The sequence below is a fragment of the Fringilla coelebs genome (assembly GCF_963513975.1).
Source record: "Fringilla coelebs genome assembly, chromosome: 17".
In the NCBI taxonomy this organism is placed as follows: domain Eukaryota; kingdom Metazoa; phylum Chordata; class Aves; order Passeriformes; family Fringillidae; genus Fringilla; species Fringilla coelebs.
The window spans coordinates 2,460,347-2,485,144 of NC_140043.1; positions in this window are offsets into that span (position 1 = coordinate 2,460,347).

The window sequence follows — 24,798 nt, forward strand, 5'->3', positions numbered from 1 at the left end:
GCTGGGAAGGGGCTGGAGCCCCAGGAGGGGCTGAGGGAGCTGGGCAGGGGCTCAGCCTGGAGCAAAGGAGGCTCAGGGGGGCCCTTGTGGCTCTGCACAACTCCTGACAGGAGGGGACAGCCGGGGGGGTCGGGCTGTGCTCCAGGGAACAGGGACAGGAGGAGAGGGAACGGCCTCAGGCTGGGCCAGGGCAGGCTCAGGGTGGATATTGGGAGAATTCCTTCATGGGAAGGGTGGTCAGGCACTGGCACAGCTGCCCAGGGCAGTGCTGGATGCCCACCCCTGGAAATGTCAAAAACCCCGTGGATGTGGCAGTTGGGGTTCATGGTCGGATTTGCTGAACTTGGAGAGTTTTTCCAACCAGAACCATCCCATGATTCTGTGAATAACCAGTTCTGATCCAACAACCAATTCTAATCGCACTTAACTCACGGAAGCTCTTCCAGCACAACAGAAATCTTTCAATTTGCCAACCTTAAACCCGTGGAAATCCAGGTGTCTCCCCAGATGCCTTTTTTTCTCTCTAATGTGCACCTAACAGGCTCATTAAATGATTTAATGTCATTAAAGGTCACTCCTGCACATCCAGAAGGACTTTCCACGTGGAATTTTTGATTTTATTGTACTGAAATAAAGCTGAGCTGCACAGACCCTCTTTTTAATAGTCGAATATGCACATATTTATTTATTTATTTATTTCCCCAGAGAGATTTTTTTTTATGACAGAGCTAATTAAAACAGACTCGTCTTGTGCTCTTCCTATGAGATACTGCAAACATTAAAGAGGGGGCTAAAAAAAGAAAATAAGTGACATTATTTGGCCACAAACACAGCTCCTATTTAAAAGACAGGCACTGGTAAAGTGGAAAAAAGCCAAGAAGTTTCATTCTGTGGCATTTTCTGATAACAAGGAGGGGTTCGAGAGGCTTTAAGTTGCATTTTTTGGACTATTTTGTACAGAAAAATTCAGCACAGATTGTGTGTGATAACAGCCCAGGAGGCCTGGATGTGAAAACACCTGAAATTTAAACTACAAACATTTCTTTAAATATTTATTTCACTACTTCTCACACCAGGGACCTGTGTTGTCCCCATATCACTGGGGGGAAAAAAAGCTTTTCTTGAAGAACTAAATATGAATAAGCTGCAAAAATCCATGAAATATTGATCCTGTCCAGGCTGGCCTGCAAATGGAAGAGAATCCCACTCGTACACCTAAGGAGTGTTTTACAAATTCATTAAAAATAACACAGTAGCCCCAGAATGCATTAAAGGTGATTAATTTGTACCATTTTAAATAATATACTCCAGCTTATAAAATCTGAATTATTTATGAGAGCAGCAGTAACATCTACTGGAAAGAAAAATAAATGTTGGGCTAAAGTAAACAGTGTTTTTCCAAATGTCACAACACACACCATCATTTCTGCATTTCCACCTGGCTGTTCCTCGTTTTCAGAGAACCACAGGATTGCTGAGGTTGGAGGAACCTCTGGAGATCACCAAGGACTCGGACAGACTGTCCAGGACCGGGGTTTGGGTATCTCCAAGGATGGAGAGTTCACAGAATCGTTGGACAATCAGTGCTTGACCAACCCTAAAACTCTTCTTTTTAGGTCCGAGTGAATGTCCTGGGTTGTAAGATGTGTTTTGGGGGTATTCTGTCCCCATCTGTCAGAGCTGGGGCAGTTCTGTCTGTTCACTGGGCAGTTTTCTTTATCTCTCCCACAGCCCATCCTCCCTCCAGCAGATCTCTGCTGTCCATGGCCACTGAGTGTCCCTGCAGGGCTGATCAAATTCCATCATCCCATGGGGAGATGCTCTGCCCAGGGAGGAGCCAAGCATTCCTACCTGGATACAATCTGCCCTGGAACAGCACAGCAGCCTTTGCCCCCTGCATTCCCAGAGGAGCAGCTTTCTCCTGCCCTGCATTCCCAGAGGGAGAGCAGGCCCATCTCCAGCAGCCCTGGAGCTGCAGAGGAAAACTCCCCCCTTGTGCAGGATCCTGCTGCAGCAGAACCACAGCTGGCACTGCAGGAGGGCTGAGCCCCCATGGGATGGGGCTGTGCCACCACCCTGACACACAGGGGACAGGGACTGCTCTCACTCTGGCAGTGCTGTTTTGGTTCTGGGGGTTTTTTTAGTTTTGTTTTTTTGGATTTTTGGGGGTTTTTTGTGGGGTTTTTGTGGGTTTTTTTAATTGTACTATTGTACTTTTATTTTTAATTTTCCTAGTAAAGAACTGTTATTCCTGCTTCCATATCTTTGCCTGAGAGCCCCTAAATTTAAAAATTATAATAATTCAGAGGGAGGGAGTTTGCGTTTTCCATTTCAGGGGAGGCTCCTCCCCTCCTTAGCAGACACCTGTCTGTTCAAACCAAGACAGTGAAGCCTCCTGAATTTCAATTTTTTGAGCACTGTCCCCAGGCACCAAAGGCGCTGCCATCCCATTCCCACTCTCTTGGCCCTGTGCTGGATCCCTGCTCCCAGGACCATGTCCAGATGTGCAGGAGGAGCTGCAGCCCCAGGAGAAGGGGCACAGGACGCTGTGGCACTGAGCACCTGCAGAGCCAGAGCAGACTGGCCGCCCTTGGGGTGTGTTTAGGATCCAGGTTGGAGCCTTGAGGCATCAACTGAAACCTCATCCCGACTCCACAGGAAGTGAAGCTCCCCTGGGCTGTCCCCAGCCCTGTCCCCATTGTGTGACCATTGTGGAGCCCTTTCCCTGCAGTGCTCCAAAGCCTGGCTTTATTCCTTGGGCAGCACCTCCAGCAGCATGTGGAGGAGATGGGAAAAGGAGCCGTCCGTCCTTCCCTGAGGATGCACCGGGAGAGGAGCTGGGAGCATCCACAGGGAAGATGGAGAGATTTAATTCCTCACCAGAGCCACAGAACCCATGGTGGGCTCCACAAGGCTGTCTCTGCCACACGTCTGCTCTCTCCTCATGATGGATTCATTACTTTCCTGTCAGGTTTCCTTCCCAGCTGTTTTTCGAGCCAGACTTTTCATTTTGGTGGAAGCCCGCAAAGGCTCGAGCAGGGCTGGGGTTAAAGGAGGTCAGAGGAGGAGGCAGCAGTTGCAGGCTGCAGTTTGGATGCTTTATGTTCTCCTCAGAGCTCCCTGTCAGCTCCTGCTGCCATTGCCAGGTGATGGATTGGCTCTCAGCTCCTCACACAGAGAAAACATTGGGAAAGGGATTGCATACCACCTGGAATGGGAACTGGAGCACAAACTGGGCACCTCTCACCTCAACAGCAGCAGTCAGTGGGAGGGGAGTGGAAAAGGTGTGCCCATGGAACTGGAGGAGCTTCAAGGTCCCTTCCCACCCAGGCCATTCTGGATTCAATGGCCCTGGAGAAGAGCAGGGTGCCCAGGGAGGGCTCTGCTCTCATGGGAGGCTCTGCTGTGCGGGGCAGCTGGGGTAGGTTCTGATGAGGACAGAGCAACAGAACAAGGTTTGACTCTGATAGGGACAGGAGAACAGCACAGCCTTGGAGAAATACATAAAGGATGTAATTTAGGCAAAGCACAAGCAGGAGCCAGCCCAGGTCTGTAAGGCTGACAAAGCAGAAGTTATGGAAAACAAGAGATACTGGGCTTCCTCAAAAATGGGGGTTGAGGAACAGCCACCTAAAAGGACACCAGACATTGAAGACAGAGCCAGAGAACCCCAGCAGGACTTGGATAAGGGGTGTGATTGTATAAAATGACGTCAAGTAATCAAGGATAGCTCATGGATGTGTAATCAGTGCGAGATAAAAAACTGTTCACCCAGCACTCAATCAGATCCTCCCTGTGCCCAGCGCTGCCATACAGAATTCCTGATTTCTAATGCTCCAAACTGTGTTAGAAAGTTTCCATCGGGCTGGTTTCAGTACCAGTTCCACACTTTGGAGGATGAAGGGGGTGAGATGGAGAAGGAGAGAGCCCTTTCCCACCGAGCTCAGGGCTCACTCCCCTCCTCAGCAGAGTCAGTGGGAAAATCATCCCAAGGCCAGCAGCACCCTCTGGCCTGTGGTGGGGCAGGTCAGGCCTCCTGGGCAGAGAGGAATGATCCCAGCCCTCCCCTCAAGGGCAGCATTCACCTCTGGGTTGAGCCAGAGATGAGCCAAGAATCAGAGTCCTGGCCTTTGTCTCTCACCTCCTCCAGTCCAGCATCAGATGAGAAGGGTGAAGGGCACTGGTTCATTCCTGCCTTTCCCGTGTCACACATCCATCCCAGAAGGATGTTGGGGGCAGGAGACTCAGGGGAAATCTCATGATCATCTACAAAGCACCCAGAGGAAGCAGAAAATGTCCAGCATTGACAAGAGGGACCCCTCTGGACCCTCTGAACTCATTAAATCCTCTCATGAGAGAGGACATGGATGAGAATCCTGCAGTGATGTGATGGAGGCAGAGCTTTCACAGCAGATCCTGTCTCCTCCTGGACACCCAAACCCTCAGCCCCACACCAGCTGTGAACTGGACCCTTCCAGCACTGCTGGGACATGAAGGACAGCAGAATTTGGGATGCCTGAAAGGAGAATTCCTGCCAGCAGAGCTGTTTATTTGGAAACATGCCCTTGATGAAATTGTTTTTCTTATTGTGACACAGAGTTACAGTTGTTAGAACTTCCCATTTAGTGACAATCTCCTCCATTTGGAGACTGCTGTGACAGGAGATGATGAGGAAGGAATGGTCTGAGTTCTCCAAGGAATCTTTGTCTGGTCCAGGAAACTTCTGTTCATCCTTAAACAGAGGCTGGAAACCCAAGCACGACATCAGGAGCCATCAGGATCAAAACCAAGATCCTGTTTTGCATATCCAGCCAGACTGGCTCAGTGGACACCAAGAAATGAAACTCTTTGGGATTTACCCTGCAGTCCTGGTTGGATTTTATAGATGAGACAGGAAGAGTCAGGTAAATCCTATTGTCCCAACACTCATTTTCTCTGATTGCTGAGCACCTGCTATTGAATAAAACCTAGAGAATTTCTGCTCCTGAACATGTGCTGGGAGGAAGGCTGGGTGAGTAATTGATTTTTCAGTTCAACTACCGAGTTAAAAAGTGAAAAAAAAAAAATCAATTTTATCCAAACCCAAGCAGATGTTTTCAAGTTTCCTTGCCAAAAAGAAAAATGAAACAATTCCACTTCAGTGATTAAAAACAAAGAAGTTTTATTCCGGTTTGGGCCATTTGGAGGAAAATGAGCCAGCAAAGTTATTGCATCTTTTTACACTCAACAGCCCCTCACATTCAGCACTAGCAAGGCCTGGAGTGGTGTCCCCACCTCCAAACGGGGACATGTCCCCATGTTCCATGGGGAATCTGTTCCATGTTTCATGGGGAATCTGCTCCTTGTTCCATGGGGAATCTGTTCCATGTTCCATGGGGAATCTGTTCCATGTTCCATGGGGAATCTGCTCCATGTTTTATGGGAATCTGCTCCATGTTCCATGGGGAATCTGTTCCATGTTTTATGGGAATCTGCTCCATGTTCCATGGGGAATCTGTTCCATGTATTATGGGAATCTGTTCCATGTTTCATGGGGAATCTGCTCCATGTTCCATGGGGAATCTGTTCCATGTTTTATGGGGAATCTGTTCCTTGTTTCAGGAGGAATCTGCTCCATGTTCCATGGGGAATCTGCTCCATGTTCCATGGGGAATCTGTTCCATGTTCCTTGGGGAATCTGTTCCATGTTCCTTGGGGAATCTGTTCCATGTTCCATGGGGAATCTGTTCCATGTTCCATGGGGAATCTGCTCCATGTTCCATGGGGAATCTGTTCCATGTTCCATGGGGAATCTGCTCCATGTTTCATAGGGAATCTGTTCCATGTTTTATAGGAATCTATTCCTTGTTTCAGGAGGAATCTGCTCCATGTTCCATGGGGAATCTGCTCCATGTTTCATAGGGAATCTGTTCCATGTTTTATAGGAATCTATTCCTTGTTTCAGGAGGAATCTGCTCCATGTTCCATGGGGAATCTGTTCCATGTTCCATGGGGAATCTGCTCCATGTTCCATGGGGAATCTGTTCAACGTTCCTTGGGGAATCTGTTCCATGTTTTATGGGAATCTGTTCCTTGTTTCAGGAGGAATCTGCTCTGTGTTTCATAGGGAATCTGTCCTACTCACGCTCTACTCACTGGAACAAAAAGGAAAGGTGTCTCCTCTGCTTCCACATCCCCTCAGAGATGCAGGATCATTCCACCCCCCAAATTAAGTACTTGGTCTTGAGGGGAATGATCAGGATATTGTCCCAAAATCCCCCTGCAGAGAGAGGAATTCAGCAGGGAGATGGATCACCCCATTGACTTGGAATTCAACAGAAGTGGATTTCAACACATTTAACCTTTGAATTGAAGGACAGAAAATGGTTTCTCTTCTTGAGATTATTTGGTTTTTTCCTCTTAACAGGCTGGCCATTTCACAGAATTACTTTGAAATGCAGATCAGAGCGAAATATTTCAGATCAGTTTATTCTGCCCCTGAAGTTTCCTTACCTGAGTTGTCAGTGCAGCTCATGGAGTCTGTCAGGTCGCTTTGCCTTTTTCCGTTTGGATTCCTGCCCAGAGCCCAGGGTTGTTGTTGTGGAGTTTTAATTCCCCCCAGCAGGAGCTGATCCTGCTCAGTTCTGCTGTCAGGAAAGGCAGAGCAGTTTCACTGATCCCCCTTGTAGAAGAAGACAGGACTCAAGCGTCTCCCTTGTTCCAACGGGAGGCAGGGGAATTGTATCATCCAAAAATTCCTTCTTGAAGGTCCTTAAAAGGCAGGGATGTGGGAGACAGCAGGGAGAGTGTAAACAGAAGCACAACAGCAACTGTTAACACCAAGCAACCTTTGATTTTAAATCAAAAATACTCACCCAGCCTGCAGGAAATTGGGTATTTATTTGCTCTCTTTCAGCACACCCTCTCTTTTTCCCAGAAGCTCTCACTGCTCCTCAAGTGGATTCTTGGGAAAAGGAAGCTGGGAGGGAAGGAATAGGGACTTTAATCTTAGTTTGTGGAAACTGCCCCCTAAATAACTCAGAATTTAGGATGTGGGATGAAACTGGAGCTGAATGTTTGTGCGGCAGGAAGGGCCTTTTGCACCAGCAATGGGGACTTTGCATCCCAGGATATGGGGCCAGGACCCTCCCATCCCACTGGGACTGACCTGACCTATAGAAATCCAGGTGTCCCCCCAGAAGCCTCTTTTTCTCTTTAATGTGCACCTAATAGGCTCATTAAATGATTTAATGTCATTAAAGGTCACTCCTGCACATCCAGAAGGACTTTCCACGTGGAATTTTTAATTTTATTACCCAGAAATAAAGCTGAGGTGCACAGACCCTCTTTTTAATAGCCTAATATGACTGACCTGACCTAATATGACCTGACTGGAGTTAATTCCAGCTCTGGACTTCCAAGTCCAGTCTGGATTGCAAATCTTGATAGTTCTCCTCCAAGAGGACCAGCCTGGGAGTTGGGAAGATGCATGGAAGGTCTGCTTCCCATCAGTGGTCGTGAGGGGAATGAGAGAAAATGGTGTTCAAGGAGAATTTTAAGGCAGAAAAACAACAAACCCAGCACAGTCCAGGCTGGATGGGGCTTGGAGCAACCTGGTCCAGTGGAAGGTGTCCCTTCCCATGGCAGGGGGAGGCACAGGATGAGCTTTGATGTCTCTTCCAACCCAAACCATCCTGGGATTCTGTGATTTCAAGGCATCTGAGAGGGACCAGAACCTCGTCAACGGGGTTGCAGATTTGGGGTTCACGTCTCCAAAACTTGAGGCAAAAAGATTCTCAGAATGTGTGAAGCAGGAAATTCACGAGCAGAAGGTTCAAGATGGGTTCTCTGGAGGAGAGAAAACCCCACCTTGTCTGGATAAAATGACAGGACCACGTCATGATTGCAGGTTTGCCTCAGCCCAGCCTGCAGGAGGGTGGAAAAAGGCTGAAGAAATTCAGGAATCCTGATCCTTGGGGGAACAGCTGAGGTTCTCAGAGGCCACCTGGTATCAGACTGATTATCTCCTGCCCCTGAGAGCTGGAGAACAACTCAGAGCTGCATCCTGGGAAGGGAGAGAGGGGCTGGAGCAGCAGCTCTGGATCTGCTGCTAAGGGAGAATTCGCTGCTTTCCCGCCTGCCCGTCTATCACCTTCCATCAGCACAAAGTCTGTCTGGATAAAGAGATGGAATGTGCAGGCTGAGGATAATTGCAGGGGGGAGATTGGGATAATGGCTGTAATTTGGATTGTGGGAGCAATAAAGCCAGGCTCAATCACTGCCTGCTTTATTTGGGAACGAGCCCAAGCTGCAAACAGCGAAAATGAAATTTATGAAAAATAGAGATTTCAAGAGAAGTAATGAGCATCTGTCTGCTGCAGTGATTGCAGGGGGCTGAGTGCTTCCAAGTTTGTGCAGCTAATCCAAGGGATTTGCTGCTGGATGCACAGGCTGGGTGGGGCACAGGTCAGCCAGGTGGGATGGATCCCCTGCCACAGCTGGGGCTCTTCTTTAGCAATCATTTGCTGATTGCACAGGGAATTTTTAGGAAGCTGGAGGTGGTTTGGGTAAGTTTTACTGTCCTTGGTTATCAGAGGCTCATCATTCCCAACGAGGGGCCATGGTTGTGCCAGTGGCCTGGAAAACATTCCCAGTTTTCCTGCTCTGGGGTTGGCCTGCTCCATGCTGCTCCAGGTGACAGGGTGCCCAGCAGGTCATGTGGGTAGGGGAAGAGAAAGAAAATCCCACCTCATTTTTTTTTATACTATATTCTTTTTTTTTGCTTTTATCAGTCAGAATCTTCCTCTTCACAGACTCATGAAATGATTTGGGACGGAAGGGAACTCAAAGTTCATCCCATTCCACTGTCCCAGGGTGCTCCAAGCCCTGTCCAGCCTGGCCTTGGGCACTGCCATGGCACAGGGTGCCCAGAGCAGCTGGGGCTGCCCCTGGATCCCTGGAATGTCCCAGGCCAGGCTGGACACTGGGGCTGGGAGCACCTGGGACACTGGGAGGTGTCCCTGCCCATGGCAGGGGTGGGACTGGATGGGCTTTAAGGTTCCTTCCAACCCAAACCATTCTAGGATTCCATGATGTTTCCATGTTCCTGGGAAGACAGGGAATGGGAAGAGCATCAGAGGCATTGACTGAGGGTCTGGCCCTGGCCCTGGCCCTGCAGGAATGCTGGGCACTGGTGGTGGAATGGTGCCAGGACCTGCCAGGAGAGGACCCCCAGCTGCTCCATGGAAGGGAACCAGGTGCCTCCTGAGCAGGAAGCCACGGGGATCAGCAGGAATAAAGAGCAGCCTGAGGTCTCTGGGGTGGTTGTGACACGCCTGATAAATTCCAACACTGTTTGAAGCCCTGGATTTTCTATAAAGTGTGCTCAAAGTCACCCCTGCCTGCAAATCTTTATCACCTGGAAGTGCTGGAATGAGCTAATAAATAATTTTCTCTGCATGGCAGGAGGACACGGCATCCTTGGCTTCACCTTGGTGACCCCAAAAACTCTCCATGCCTGGAGCTGCTCCAGGGTCTTGTTCGGCTCCAATTGCCCCATTCCTGAGTTACACAGAGCACCTTTCACAAACACACCACAAATCCCAAAATCCCACAGAACCACGGCCTGGCTGGGCTTGGAAGTTACCTCTGGAGCTCATCTGGTTCCACCTCCCTGCTCAGGTTGGGTCCTGTGGCCAGATGAATTCAAAATACCTCCATGGAAGGAGATATCCAACAGGATGTATGGTTTGTGGTTCTGGGAAAACCCACAGCCAGCATCTGGGAGAAAATGAGGGAGGAGAATTTGCATCTGAATCAACATTTTTCCTTTTTTTTTTTTTTTTTTTTACAAAATAGACAACATCTTCCACAAGAAAAAGGCAATAAATGAATTTACAGGATTCAGCATTCCACCTTACTTCTGACCAGTGGCACTGTCTGCACTGGGAAGCTCTCCTGTTATTATACAGATTTTGTGAGCAGGTCCTGGCAGGGTTCCACAGGAAGCTGCATTGGTAAATCTGAGGAAAACTTGGTCCAGAATTTACCTAGAGCCTTAAATTTAAAATCCCACAGTCACAAGTGCAACCTCAGCCCCTTCCAGGAGTAAATTGAGGTTTTTCCTGCCCACTCTCCCTTTTGAGATGCCAAGAAACGGATAATTATCCCAAAGAAATGCTGAGAAGTGTCAGTGTGTATTTAAACTCCTTCAGAAAGGGTTTAAATGGAGCTAAAGCCTTCCTCAGCCTCGGATTTTGGCAGCAGTTTGAATTTAAGGAAGTTATGGAGGTATAATATAATCATTTGTCCCTCAAGTTCTTAATGCTGGCAAATCAGATCTATTTATAAAAACAAATTCTTTATCAAGATAAATGAACAGGCAAGAGATAACAGATGAAAGATCTTAATCAGAATTAATTACTACACAGGGTAAAACTAAAAGAACTACTGGTAAATTAGAGAATAACATAAAACAGTGCAGTAGAGCAAGGTACCTATGTTAGAGTGAAAGAAATGGTATTGATTAGGGGTTGAATGTGATTTACCAGTGAAATGATGATAATATCCAGATTATTTCACTTAAATCCTGGGAAAATCCATGAACTAAATGTCCCTGCTGGTGGGAGAATCTCCACACGCTGCCAGGAAAATGTGCAGGAGAATTCTGCTTTGTGGAAGTTTGGTGTGGCCTTTCTAGCTTAAAATGAATGGCTGTCATCAGAAATTCAAATTATCCTGCAGATCTCAATTCCACAGTGAGCTCTGGCCCCAGCTAAGAGGGATGAGGACACAAGGAGTGAATCCAGAGGCCATGGAGATGCTCCAAGGGCTGGAGCCAGGCTGGCAGAGCTGGGGGTGCTCACCTGGAGAGGAGAAGGCTCCAGGGAGAGCTCAGAGCCCCTTGCAGGGCCTGAAGGGGCTCCAGGAGAGCTGGAGAGGGACTGGGGACAAGGGATGGAGGGACAGGACACAGGGAATGGCTCCCACTGCCAGAGGGCAGGGATGGATGGGAGATTGGGAATGAGGAATTGTTCCCTGGCAGGGTGGGGAGAGGCTGGGATGGAACTACCAGAGCAGCTGTGGCTGCCCCTGGATCCCTGGCAGTGCCCAAGGCCAGGCTGGACACTGGGGCTGGGAGCAGCCTGGGACAGTGGGAGGTGTCCCTGCCCATGGTTGGGGTTGCAGTAAATGTCCTTTTAAGGCCTATCCCAAACCATTCCATGATCCCATGACTTTCTCTCTCAGGCCTGGCTGTATTCCTAACACATTCCCAAGCCCACAGTCACACAGGACAGAGGGAAGGAGGATGTGGGGCATAGCTCCCATGGAGTAGGGACCATCCTGGCCCCAGGGCTGCTGCAGAGGGTTGTTGTCACTCCTGCCCTGGGCTGGATGTCACAGACACCCCTGGAATAGCAAAGGACACAAAGCAGCAAGAGAAATATTCCCCCTCCTTAAAAGCTGCATTAGTTCCTTGCCTTCACAGAGAGAATCGAAGGAGCGGGATGATGAAAAAGAGAGAGGAGAGTTAATCAACACCGAGGCTCTGGCAGGAAACCAAGTCACCTTTGGAGCTTCTCGTGCTCAATGAGAAACCATCAATGAGCAGGGAGAGCAGCAAATGATTTTCACAATGGACTGGCCCAAACCCTGGAATTATTCTGCAGGGAACAGCTCTTCACAGGCTAATTGGGCTCGTTCAGTCTTGAACGCCGAGGATACACCAGGGGCTCTTTTAATTTATTGGGTTTAGGAGGAGTATTTACAAATCTAAACCCGTAAAGCTGAGGCTTTGCAGCAGAAATGGAGCTAAGGCTGATGTCAGGCAGGACTTTGTCTTCATCCCGCAGCTTAACTGCTTGATTAGGTTCCATGTAGCTCATTTAAAAACATCTATTAAATATATATGAAAAGGAGCACCCCTGAACTTGGAGGAGAACAGCCCTGAATGTTTTAATGCTGCAAAAACCAAGCAGAATTCAGCAGCAGAATCAGAAAATCACCTGCAGCCCCAAGCAGGGAGAAATGGTCAAGTCAGGAGCCAAAAATTCCAGTCTGGCTCTTGCTGGGCCCTTGTTGGGGTGGCCTTTGCTGGCGTGACCTCGATGTCACCGCAGCTGGCCCAAGGTGGAGCAGTGAGAGGTTCAGCCAGGAGCAAGGTGAGACTTGGAGAAGGGTGATCCCAACTCAGCAGGGTCTGGAGGTGTTTTTGGTTGGAAATGGGGCTGTGTGTTCCATCCCCATCTGTCAGAGCTGGGGCAGTTCTCTGCTGTCCATGGGGCAGTTTTCTTTATCTCCCCCACAGCCCATCCTCCCTCCAGCAGATCTCTGCTGTCCATGGCCACTGAGTGTCCCTGCAGGGCTGATCCAATTCCATCATCCCATGGGGAGATGCTCTGCCCAGGGCAGGAGCCAAGCATTCCTACCTGGATACAATCTGAGCCTGGAACAGCACAGCAGCCTTTGCCCCCTGCATTCCCAGAGGAGCAGCTTTCTCCTGCCCTGCATTCCCAGAGGGAGAGCAGGCCCATCTCCAGCAGCCCTGGAGCTGCAGAGGAAAACTCCCCCCTTGTGCAGGATCCTGCTGCAGCAGAACCACAGCTGGCACTGCAGGAGGGCTGAGCCCCCATGGGATGGGGCTGTGCTCCCACCCTGACACACAGGGGACAGGGCAGGGTCTGGCTCTGGCAGTGGGGTTTTTTTGTTGTTTGTACTATTGCATTTGTATTTTTAATTTTCCTAGTAAAGAACTGTAATTCCTATTCCCATATTTTTGCTCGTGAGCTTTTTAATTTCAAAATTAAAATAATTTGGAGGGAAGGGGTTTGCATTTTCCATTCCAAGGGAGGCTTCTGCCTTCCTTAGCAGACATCTGTTCAAACCAAGACAGGAGGTCACAGCAATTCTGCAGTCCCCAGGGCAGTCACCAACTAGACCTGGACTAAGGTTCATTAATTAGCAAAGTCCCCCTCAAATGAATGATCGCAGAGGGAGGAAGGGAATTCACAAATGCCACTGAAATTTGGCATAATTATTATAATAATTAAAGTAATTTGAAATGTTAATTGAAAAATTAATGTAAGTTTTTTTTCAAATCTAAAAATATTTAACAATTATTAAAATAATTTTCAAATTTGGAAACTTTCTAGAAGCTGAAAAAATGGTCAAATGGTCAGCTTGGAAGAAGTTTCAGGAGGTTTAGAGTCTGACCTCTTCCTCCAAGCACGGTCAACAATAAGATGAGATAAGATATGAGATTATTTTGAGCTTTTTCAAGGTTTGTCTAAAAACCTGCAAGTATGAAGCCTCCATGGGAAACCTCTCCCCATCCTGGGCTTCCCAGTGGTGAAAACATGGATTTGGGCTCTTCATTTTTGAGTGGTCCTATGGAAAAGAGGAGGAGAGAGGAAAAAGAGGATTAAGTGAGCAAAGAAAAAATGCAATAACCTCATGTTGTGTAGTGGTCAAGCAGATGGAGCAGAGCTCATTTCACCTCCTATTTTATGTCTCCATTCTGAGCTGGCCTTTCCAAGTTCCCCATTTCCCCCTGGGAGCTGGCACATATGGGATATTATTCCATTTATCCTGAAGGAATGGCTGATATCTCAGACCAATGCCCTTCAGCGCATCTCCCTCTGGGATTGTGAGGAGACCAGACAAAACCACATCCCTGGGCTGCCTAAGGCTGGATCTGGAGGCTCCAGCCCTGCTGCCTCCTCTACATCATCTCCCAAGCATTCTTCTCTCCTTTCCATCCTCCCTCCAGCTCACATTTGGTCTTTGTGGAAGGATGGAGCCTCGGCCAAACCAGAACGTTCAGCATTGTCCTCATCAGTGCAGAATCCAAGGCATTGGAAGTGAGGCAGCAGAACAGCTTGGGGGAATGGACTTTTCCTCCTAGTTGGGGTTGAATAAGGATCCCTGTCCTCTCAGGAGGGCTGATCCATGCTCTGTGTGCTTTTTTCCTGTCACCCTCTCATTTCCCCCTCCAGAGGCAGAGCCCAGTGCAGCCATTTGGCTCCAGAGGGTCCCTGTGAGCTCCAAACCAGCTTGGAGAGCCCCAGGTTCCCTGGGACACACAGGATGGTGCTGGCACCAAATCCCAGCTGCAGGAGGTGCCTGGCTTGCTCCAGGTGCCTCATCCAATATCCCTGTAAACCAACCCAAGCATGGCCTGGAGCTGACCATGCTGTATGGGCTGGAAAAGGACACGTTGTCACCTTATTACTGGGGACCAGAGTGGCTTTAAAGGGTCATTAATTTATCCCAATCTCTTATTGAGCTGTTATTTTTATGCAGCCTCGCTCATCACTCAGTCAGACATTTCCCATTCCCAGTTTTCCATTCCCCATTCCCATTTCCCCATTCCCTGTTCCACATTCCCCATTCTCCGTTCCCCATTCCCCATTCCCCATTCCCATTTCTCCATTCCCATTTCTCCATTCCCCATTCCCCATTCCCAATTCCCAATTCCCAATTTCCCATTCCCCATTCCCCATTCCCAATTCCCCATTCCCCATTCCCCATTCCCAATTCCCCATTCCCCATTCCCCATTCCCCATTCCCCATTCCCCATTCCCCATTCCCATTTCCCCATTCCCAATTCCCCATTCCCTGTTCCCTGTTCCCCATTCCCCATTTCCCATTCCCATTTCCCCATTCCCCATTCCCCATTCCCCATCCCCATCCCCATCCCCATCCCCATCCCCATCCCCATTCCCCATTCCACATTCCCCATTCCCCATTCCCCACTCCCAATTCCCCACTCCCAATTCCCCACTCCCCTTTCCCCATTCCCCATTCCCCGTTCCCGTCTCTCCATCTGGAGCTGCCCCACTCCCCAGCAGGGCCTTTTCCAGTTGACACAGACCGGCGGCCAAGGCACCAACTGGAGATTAGGACTGAGCACCAGGCATGAGCCAGCTGCAAGTGTCTCTCCTCTGTGTTGGCTCCTGCCTGGAAAGATCCATCCAAGCAACTTTGGGAATGGTGTGCAAATGAGGACAACCCTTCTGCATCATGCACAGAAAGGATCAAAATGGAAAGGAGCCGAAACACGGGAATGGTTTGATAGAATCCTCTGTATTTTCCAGCTCCTCTGTAGGAGGGATTGTTTGGGCACTGAGCAGAGGAAAAATTAGCATTGTTAATTTGCTGCAAGCCAGGGCACCTCAAGAAATGCAACACAATTAATTAGCCCCTAAAAAAAAAAAAGAAACCATTTGAAGTGTTTATTGCAGGATCAAGCTCCTGGTTTTATAAGCAGATGGGGAAATAAAGTGCTGGGAATGACATGGAGAAAACAGCTGCAGTGGGAGCAGAGCCTAATTCATAATTCAACAGCCTAATCAGGGAACATCTTCCGCAGCTCCTCGCTGGAATGGCAGAACGTGAGCAGGCAAACGATGAGGCTGCTTCACTTCTTCAAGAGCTGCTGCCAATTAGCTCGCTGTCTTCGTTAGCCGTGTACACAGCTAATGAGGGGCCCACGGTATTAAAGAGCCCGACAAAAGTAGGACAGCCTCAAATAATTGTCCTAATGATAAACACTCGGTGGCAGCGTTTCAGTAGGGTTTGGTGGGAGTTCATTAACAGCATAAAGACCTGTTCACACTCCCTTTGCTGATCCTGCCCTTTCTCCTGCGTGGAGGGGGGGGGATGTTTTGGTGGAGCTGCTGCTGGCTCTGGAATTGCCTTTCAAGGTGGCTGCAGCTGGTGCTCCAAGTGATCCCACCCAGCTCCAAGTGATCCCACCCAGGGTCTGGCTTTAGCTTTGCGCTCTGGATGCCCAGTGCTGGTGACAGCACCCCAGAAAATTCACTTCTGCTGAAGGGGACGTTCCTGAGGGTCCCCAGGGACAGAGGGGGAGCCCACTGGGACAGGCCTGGGTCACAACAGCAGCTGGACACCTGTGGAGAGATGAGAGATGCTGTAGGAACTTCCCTGCTCTCAGGGAAAAGGGAATCCTAGCTTGGATCTGCCCACGAAGCCAACAGGAAAGCTTGTTCTGGGGAAGACCCCACAGAGGGATCAATGTCCTACACTGGGAATAAGGAATTTGTCCTGGAATAGTCTTTGCTCTCCATCAAGCTCCTGGCTTGAAAGACACCTGACATGGTCAGTGCCTTGGACAGAAATTTTTTTATTGTTATTTTTTATTTCAATTAAAACCCATTTGTCTGAGCTGGGATCCATTGGGATGTTCTTGGTGTCCTGGAATTCTGGTCTGACCTGGAGATTATTTCACTGGAAGCCTGGTCACCTGCTGGCTCCATTTCTCTGCACTGATCATTGACTGGCTCTGTGTCACAGGACAGTGGCATCCTGGCCCTGGTCGCCTCCAAAGATCCCTGTGCAGTTGGATGAGTCCAAGGTCCAAGAAAAATTCCCTGGATTTGGAGCCCCTGTGCTGGCAGCAATCCCCATTGAGGTTTTCTCATTTTCTGGGTTTTCCAACTAAAATCAAGCGCAATTGGGAGTCACCACACTGAACAACTCTGCTGGGAGGGTCCAGGTGCATAAAAATCCCTTTGGAGGGCATCAGTCCTCCAGTTTTGGGAGGAATGCTTTCCTTGGGGCAGGATCAAACCCTCTGAGCTGAGAGAAGCCTGGGGTTTGTGTTTGCCCAGTGAAACCTTTTGTAAAACCAGCCCCAGCTGCACGGATTTCTACAGCTGAGGTTCTGATCCACTTGGAAAAGTGGAACATTTCCTAAGGATGTTTTACTCCTTCCTTTCAAAACAATAACTTTGCATTTTCAAACAACAAAAGCACAACATTCAGCGAGGCACCTCGTCGGCCCTTCCTTTTTACACCAAACCCAGAAGCGTTTTCAGGTTCTTGCAGAAGGAGTTTTTTAAGATGGAAAAGTCCAATTTTTTTCCCAGTCTGACTCTGATAAAAGTGGATGTTCAGACCCCACTGATACCATCAGGCTGTGCTGACATCTGTGGAGAGAGGAGCCAGAGCCCCAGATCAGAGTCGCTGCCTGAAGGACAAATGGATGAGTTCTCCCTGATGGACACTTGGAAACCCCAAACCTGGGGTGAGATCCCTCTGATCCCATCTCCCCCAAATCCCACTTTTGTGACCCATCTGAGCTTCCCTGACTTTCTCCAAGCTTTGGGGCTCTTTGGAATATGCTGCCTGGATTGGGAGCTGCTCCTTCAGGGCAGACTTGGACAGAAAATCTCTCCCACCTCCTTCCACAGTGGGAGGACGAGCCCTTCCCAGGGCATCGCTCCCTTAAAAGCCCTCATGGAGCACAAGGCTCTGATTAAAAGGAAGAAAAGTAATTTTCCATGTCTCCATTCAAGACCTGAGCCTTTCAATAATTACTGAGCTAATCTGACATTCATGATCCTTGATTTCAGTCATTCATTCCGGAGCTGATTAACGAGATGTTCCTTAGTGGAACACAGCTTCCCTTCTTCCCCCAGGACAGGAGAATTTTAGGGAAAATATTAAATATTACAAAGGAGAGCAGATAATTGGCAGGAGCAGTCCTTGTCTGCTCTGCAATCCTTGGGCTTCCTCACCACTAGGAGAGGTCTTTTCCAAAAGATCCCTTGGGAATGAATGCCTGGAAGGAGGTGGAATTCCTCTGGATTTCCTGTGGCTCTCAGTCAGAAATCAGCTTATGGAAACTCCTGTCTTTTTACCCACCTGGAGCATCCATGACAGCTTTTGTTCCCTCTCCCACTCACTTCCCAAATTCCCTGGCTGCAGCCTCAGTTTGCAGTTTGGAGCAATTCCTCAGCTTGTAAATATTTTTTGAGGTCACTGATGCTGTGTGTCCTCTCACTCCCCTTCCTTAAAAACCATTTCCACGCTGGATCAGCAGAGTGGGTCAGCCCAGACTTCCCTGACAGCATCCCCCCTCTCTTTGGGCTCTGTAATTTTGCAATTTCAATGCACAGCAGGGAGTCTGTGTTTCCCACAGGAGCATCCTCAGGGATACGTGGCAGGACTGAAGTGGGAGATGGGGAATCAGTGAAGGATCAGTCACATCTTTCCTTTAGGGGGGAATTGAATTTGATATTTAGGGAAAAAGAAATTGCCCCATGTCAGTCACATCAGAGGCCACCACAGCTTAGACAAGGCTGAAATTCCATCTGGGTGAGAAGGACTGAGCACTTCCATCATTTACTTGGAATTTCTGCAGTTTGGACATCACCAATTCGTGCCATTCCAGCAAAATATCAAATTATTTCCTTTTAAAAAACCAGCAAACTTCAACATTTGAAGTGGTTATTTTTTATTTATTTATTTTTACTCTGATCCATGGGATTATCAGGAAAATCTGAAAAAAATGGTCTTCAAAGCCATAAATGCAGAGAGGTCGTGGTTAAATCTTCTGAATATCCAACAACTCCCAGCATTTTGGGGATCCCTCTGCTGGCTTTGGGTTGGGTTTAACTGGTTCCCAGTCCTGCACCATCTCACAGTCCCGACTTTGTTATCTGGGTTATCACCTAAAAACTGGGGGTTGGATGCTCAAAATGAGGTTTTAATATCCAAAAATGAAGCTCTGAACCCTAAGTGCAGAGTTTGTACCCTAAAATGAGGGGTTGGACCTCGAAAAGGAGAATTTCAGGCCTACAAGCAAAACTTTGGGCTCTAAAAATGAGGATTTGGGCCCTAGAATGGGGTTTTGTGACCTACAGTTGAGGGTTTGGAAACCAAGATGTTTCTTGGACCCTAAAAATAACGGGCAGGATCCCAAAAATGCCCCTCTGGAGGCTTTGGGCACTAAAACTGCTGATTTAGACTCTTAAAAGGAGACTTTTTAATGGAATGGAGCCTTTGGACTGTAAAAAAAGGAAGATTTGGGCCAGAAAAATGGGGTTTGGCCCTAAAAAGGAGGGTTTGGCTCCTAAAATGAAGGTTTGAATCTTCTAAATGAAGCTCTTGGTCTTAACATGGGCATTTCGAGCATAAAACGAGGGTTGGGTCTTAAAAATGTGCCTTTGAGGCCTGAAAAAGAGAATTTGGGGCTCTGTAAATGCTTTTGGGCATTCAAACTGGGATTTTTGGCTGCTGGAAATGAGGGGTTATGGCTAAAATTGGAGGTGTGAGCCCTTCCTTAAAATGGAATCCTAAAAATTATTCTTCAGACCTGCAAAATGAAACAGTTGTGCTCTAAAAGTTGGGATGGTGAAAATGAGGGTTTATATCCCAGGAATGCTCATTCAGAACCACAAAATGGGTCTCTGGAGAGAAAAAAAAGGGACTCTCTGCCCACTGCAGTGTGAAATTTAGGGCACGTTTAGGATTGTTTTCTGTGTGTTCTGAGGCTTTTCTGATCTTTTCCAGGGAATATCAGCAAGAAAGAGTGGTGGTGCTTCAGGAAGGGGAGCATCCATGAGCATGGAATGTTGTGGCAGCAGTGCCTCCATCCCTGCTTTCATCATTTCTTCCTGGCCTTCCACAGTCTATTTGGAAAATGGGCTCGTTTTGTGCTTTTTGGCTCTTTCAGTTGAGAATTATGGAATCTTGGAATGATGTGGGTTGGAAGGGATCCTGAAGCTCATCCCACTCCACGACTGCCATGGGCAGGGACACCTCCCACTGTCCCAGGCTGTTCCAAGCCCCATCCAGCCTGACCCTGGGACATTTCCAGGGATCCAGGGGCAGCCACAGCTTCCCTGGGAATCCTGAGATGTGGGAATCCCTCTGCAACAAACAGGAAGGCTTTCCCAGACAAATCCCACTCTGGAAAACCCATCTGTGGTTCCCATGGGACAGCGCTGGTTTTTCGGTGAGCTTTTCCCAGCTGGAATCTCAGACTGGAAGAACAAAGATCCCGATGCCAGGCTGGGAAAGACCTTCAAGATCTCCTAATCCAACCATCCCCCAGCAACCCCATAACCACCCTGAAACCACATTCCCAAGGGCCACATCCAGATCCCTCTTGAGCACTTCCAGGCACAGGGATTCCACCGCTCCCCCGGCACCCCATCCCTCAGGGACACAGGGTGTTTCCAGCTTGGTTTCCAGTCTCTGATCTGACCCCCCTGGTGCACCCCAAGGCCATTTCCCCATCCTTCCCCTTCCCTGCCATTCCTGCTCTCATCTGCCAAGCTCACCCCAGTTTCCGTGTCCCCCGCAGACCCCGGGGGAGGCTGGATGGGGCAGATGGGGCAGATTCCTCCGGATGCCATGGACACAATTCGGGAATTCTGGGCCATTCTGGGCCATTCTGGGCCGTTCTGGGCCATTCTGAGCTCAGGTGATGTTTGTCTCCACCTGCTCCAAAGGCTTTCCATTGCCTTTGGCATTTGGAATGGCCAAAATTCCAAATTCCTTTGGCATTTGGAATGGCCAACAACCACCACAGATCCTGTATGACTGCCCAGGAAGGGCTTTGGTGGCCCAGGATGGGGTTTGGTGGCCCAGGATGGGGTTTTGTGGCCAGGACGGGGTTTTGTGGCCTAGAATGGGATTTGGTGGCCCAGGATGGTGTTCTGTGGCCCAGGATGGGGTTTGGTCGCCCAGGACAGAGTTTGGTGGCCCAGGAAGGACTTTGGTGGCCCAGGATGGTGGTTTGTGGCCAGGACAGGGTTTGGTGGCCCAGGATGGGGTTTGGTGACCTTGAATGGGATTTGGTGGCCCAGGATGGGGGTTGGTGGCCCAGGATGGTGTTTTGTGGCCAGGACAGGGTTTTGTGACCTAGAATGGGGTTTGGTGGCCCAGGATGGGATTTTGTGGCCCAGGACAGACTTTGGTGGCCCAGGATGGTGTTTTGTGGCCAGGACAGGGTTTGGTGGCCCAGGATGGTGTTTTGTGGCCCAGGACAGGGTTTGGTGGCCCAGGATGGTGTTTTGTGGCCCAGGACAGGGTTTGGTGGCCCAGGATGGGGTTTGGTCGCCCAGGACAGAGTTTGGTGGCCCAGGATGGGATTTGGTGGCCCAGGATGGTGTTTTGTGGCCCAGGACATGGTTTGGTGGCCCAGGATGGGGTTTGGTGGCCCAGGATGGTGTTCTGTGGCCCAGGATGGGGTTTGGTGGCCCAGGATGGTGTTCTGTGGCCCAGGATAGGGTTTGGTGGCCCAGGATGGTGTTTTGTGGCCCAGGACAGAGTTTGGTGGCCCAGGATGTGATTTGGTGGCCCAGGATGGGGTTTGGTCGCCCAGGATGGGATTTGGTGGCCCAGGACAGGGTTTCGTGGCCCAGGATGGGATTTTGTGGCCTAGAATGGGGTTTGGTGGCCCAGGATGGGGTTTGGTTGCCCAGGACAGAGTTTGGTGGCCCAGGATGGTGTTCTGTAGCCCAGGATGGGGTTTGGTGGCCCAGGATGGTGTTTTGTGGCCCAGAATGGGGTTTTGTGGCCCAGGATGGTGTTTGGTGGCCCAGGATGGTATTTGGTGGCCAGGACAGGGTTTGGTGGCCAGGACGTCTCCAACATTTCCAGAAACCTTTCCCTGCCCCACTAAAAAGCCTTTTCCATGGTGCCAATGACTTGCCTGGCCCCACAGGATTTTTTTTTTTTTCCCCTTGAATAGCAGGAATTTTGCAGGATTTGCAGATGCTCAGGGTCTGGGAGAAGGGGATTCTCCCACCCCGGCCTACCTTTGGTACAAACACACAAAAACTGGGCCAAAAAGGGAGGGAAGAGATTAAAATCCTGATGAGCCACCTGGTCTGTGCAATGATTCCCAATAATGAGGACTCAGGAAAGGAATTGTTAGCACGGGCTGGAATTGAAAATGCAGCATGGGAATGTTACATAATGTAAACATGTTAATTAATGGAGCATGTTAATGAATGGAGCAGGTCCTGACAGCTCTGGCGTGCAGGGGTGGTGCCTCTTTCACTCCTCACAAGGAACATCCAGCAGAAAATGTTGTTCCCTCAATAATTCATTAAAATCAGGAGCAGCACGCCAGGATGTGGGAAGAGCCCTGTCCCTGCCTCGCTCCCCACATCCTTTGGAATTACACACAGACACAGGTTTAAGGGCTATTATATAAAAATAATACTTCAAATATATAAATATAAATAATATTATATTATTTCTAATATTATAAGATAGAAAAATACATCATCATTTTATAGAATTTTATATAAATATAAATAATAAATATAAAAAGAAGGCTCATTTCACAAAATCATGGCATATTTGAGGATGGAAAAGGAGATTCCCAACACTCCTGCAGTGTCCGTCTGGGAATATCCCAAATAATTCCCATCAATCCATTCCACTTTTCCCAGTGGCTTCCAGTCAGCTGGAAGCAGCCAAGCAGATCCAAACTGACCCAAAGTGATTAGGGATTCCCAGGAATGCTCTCCCAGGAAGCAGCATCAAACTTTAAGTAATGATGTTGTTCCAGTTGATTTGTTTCATTAAAGCCCACAGAAGATGCTCAAAATAATTATTCCCATTTGGAGAGACAGGCTCTGATTTGCAGAACTCCATCAGCTTCCACAAAAAAAAAAAAGAAAAAAACCAAAAAACTGTTATTCCAGCAGGACTGTGGAATCTGAACCCCAAAAACAACTTGAGTGGCCCTAGAAGTAGGAGGTGCCAGTCCTGGGATGTGACACCCACATGGGCACAGTGATGCTTGGCATGAGGGACTGCACATCCTGCAGTCCTTCCCTTGGGATTTTTCTACTATTATTCAACACACACATGGAAAAACAAACCCACTCCTGGCCTGAATATCAATTCAGGAAATGATCTTCATTACTAAAAACATTGGGAACGGAGCCTGGTGACACCTTTCCTTCTGCTGCTTATTAATCTTCCCTGCACACATGAACAAAACCTGGATTCAGCCTTCTCTGCAGGGCTGGGAGCAGGCAGGATGGGAAGGAGGTCACCCTGCCTGCCCCAGATTGGTTTCTGTGTCCTGCTAAATCAGATTCCAGGAGATTCCAAATAAATTGGATATCAAAAATGTAAATGTGTAGAGGGATCTCCCAGCTTTTACAAGTGTACAGCAATCAAAACAGTGCAGGGATGCAAAGTCCTCCTCCTGGGATCTTTCTGCTGCCTCTGAGCTCCAACACCTCTCCCTGAGCAGATTCCTGCTATTCCTGATCCATGTTCTGCCCCATTTCTTCATGCCCAGGAATCTGCCTGATGAGACCCATCCAACTGTCTGTCCTAACACTTCCTCAGAGACATCAAACCCCCAACATTCCCAGAGTTACCTGCCAGGCTTTACTTTTCCAGGCTCTGGGATATGCTCTGGAGGTTCTCCAGTTCAGCTTTTTCTGGGGGAGCGATTTTCATAAATATGTTTAAAAATACACTCAGAAATCAACCTAAGGGAGGACTTAGCTGTGTTTATCAGAATTTAAAGAACAAAGAGGAAGATGATGAAAATAGTTATTCCTTTTGCCTGAAGGAATCTCTCAAGGTGTGGCAAGGTCATAGAATCCTACAATTATGGAATGCGTTGGGATGGAAGGGAATTTGAAGTTCATCCAGTGCCACCCCTACCCTGGGCAGGGACACCTTCCACTAGCCCAGGCTGCTCCAAGCCCTGTCCAACCTGGCCTTGGACACTTCCAGAGATAAAGCAGCCACATCTTCTCTGGGAAAACCATTCCAGGGCCTCCCTCCCCTCACAGTGAGGAATTCCTTCCCAACATCCCATCTGACCCACTCTCTGCCCATGGGAAGCCATTCCCCCTTGTCCTCTGATTCAGATCCCACTCCTCTGCTCACAGGGAAGACACTCCTGGATGAAAAAGGACCTGGGCTGAGTTTGGGAAGTGGTGATTTTCAATTAGTCATTAAGCCTAACAATTAATGATCCCACAAGCCTGTTGAATGCTGGGTGTAATTCCCTTGGCACAATTCCATCTGCATCCCAATGTTTTATGTTAGGATTGTTCATATGCTCCTTACAGGAAGGTCACCAGCCTCTGGTTGCCATTCCAGGACAGCTGCATGAATCTTGGGTTTCTGTGGTTGAGATGACCCCGAGGTATCAGAAAGTCTCTTTTTTCCCAGCCCCACAACCGAAGAAGAAGTCAGAATTTCTCAGCTCTGCTTCTCAAGGCTGTTTATTTTCTCTTATCTGTCACATTCCTTCTCTGACCTGCTGAGATCTGTCCAGCAGGTCGGGTTGTGGCACAGTCCCTGCCCTTGGGCTGGGGTTGGCTTTTTATACTAAGAACTACCTGTACTTTATTTACAATAATTTCCCAATACCTATCACCTGTTAGACAGTCTGTCTCTACTCTAAACCAATCAAGAAGTGTCACCATCCCAGAAGATGGAGGACCAGAAGAAGGAGAAGGAGAAGAAGGACAGGACACACCCAGATTCCTCCACCTTGCCTCTTGAACCCCCATTCTAAATCCCCAAAATTCTGCTTTTTCACCCTGTGACAAATTTACTGTCATTCTACTCAAACTCTTGTGGCCTGTAAATCCTCACACAAAGTTGGGAATTGTTTCCATGGGCTAAAATCGAAGGCACAGGTGTTTTTGGTGTTTTTGACTCCGTGCCAAGGTCTCTGAGCCCTCTGCCAGGGTCTCGAATCACCCAGGGCAGGCAGAGGAATGTCCTGGGTCCCGACACATGAACTCCATGGAATGGGACATTCCAGCCATTAAACCTTGAAGTATTGTATTTGCTGGGAATGCCCAACAAAGGCAGGAATGATGGATCTGACTCCACGTTCTCAGAAGGTTAATTTATTACTATATTATATTATATTATATTATATTATATTATATTATATTATATTATATTATATTATATTATATTATATTATATTATATTATATTATATTATATTATATTATATTATATTATATTATATTATATTATATTATATTATACTACAGAATGCAGAAAA